Source organism: Salvia hispanica, chromosome 1, assembly GCF_023119035.1.
Source record: "Salvia hispanica cultivar TCC Black 2014 chromosome 1, UniMelb_Shisp_WGS_1.0, whole genome shotgun sequence".
Taxonomy (NCBI): Eukaryota; Viridiplantae; Streptophyta; class Magnoliopsida; order Lamiales; family Lamiaceae; genus Salvia; species Salvia hispanica.
This window is the reverse complement of record NC_062965.1, coordinates 24,984,887-24,986,173: the sequence shown is the minus strand read 5'-3', so window position 1 is coordinate 24,986,173 and position 1,287 is coordinate 24,984,887.

The following is a 1,287-nucleotide window of genomic DNA, read 5'->3' as shown; positions in this document are numbered from 1 at the left end:
TTTTTATCTTTTGGTCAAATTATTTTTTTGATTATTTCCCCCAAAAAAATGAATTTGCCCCGAATTGGCCCGAAAAGGAATGTTAAAATAGCGTTGATTGCAAATTTGACTAAATATGAGAAAGTTCTATTTCCCAAAAAAGCAAAAAAAAGAAATGAAGATGCTTGGGGAAAACCTAAAAAAATCAAAGTGAAAGGGGAAAGACAGAAGAAAAAACCCTTTGGGGCCCGGCCCCCTCATCCTCGTCACCCCACCCCCCAAATCCCTCGGCCTCTAATCCATCAACAAAATCCTCAATCATGGCCCTTTTCCCTTTTTTGAGGGAAGTAAAAGTGAAGCCGTCCCCAAACAAATCCCCCCACCAGGCTCTGCATCCCTCCTCCCCTTCCACCCGAACCCCCCCCCGGACACACCCCGATGGATCGCCAGGGCAGTCGGGGGGGCCTCCCCCCCTTTCCCTTCCACGAGGCCCGCCCCCCAAAATGCCTCACGCTCGGGCCCAACGCCGTGTACCCAATGGCGTCGGCCGTGTGGGGAGGACACTGGGACCGTCGGGTGTGGCGGCTCCATAACTTGTTCCGTCGGTCGCGGGAAAAAGGGGGAAAGGAAAAAAAAGAAAAGAAAAAGCTGTTCTTGTCATTTGGTAGCATATATAATTAAATACTCCCCCGTCCACGATTAAGAGTCTCATTTCTAAATGGCGCGGGTTTTAAGAAATGTTAAAAAAGTGGGTGGAAGAAAGTTAGTGGAATAGGGGTCCCACTTGTATATATTAGTTTTGAATGATATGTGAGTGGAATGAGTTAGTGGAGTGTGAGGTCTCTTTACCATTTATGGTAATTATGAATCGGGACTCTTATTCGTGGACGAACCAAAATGGAAAAATGAGACTCTTATTCGTGGACGGAGGGAGTATATTTTATATAAATATATATAAATTTATAATCACATATATATGAATTTCGATGAAAATCTATATTGATAACATTAAAATTTAGAGAGTAATAAAATATTATTAAACTTAATTAATGATAAGTATAATTAAATTATCAATATATACTTAAAATATTAAAACTTATATATAGATATGTCAATATTAGGATTTCGTAAATGAACAAAATATTACTCTATTAAAGTTTAGTAAATAACTTATACATAGAATATTAAAATAAATTAGTTGGTTAAATAATAAACAATAATAATTAGTTTACTGAAATATTTAATTAAATTATTAAATAAACAAAACTTACTAATTATATGTAATTAAAGTTATTGTTATATCAATAT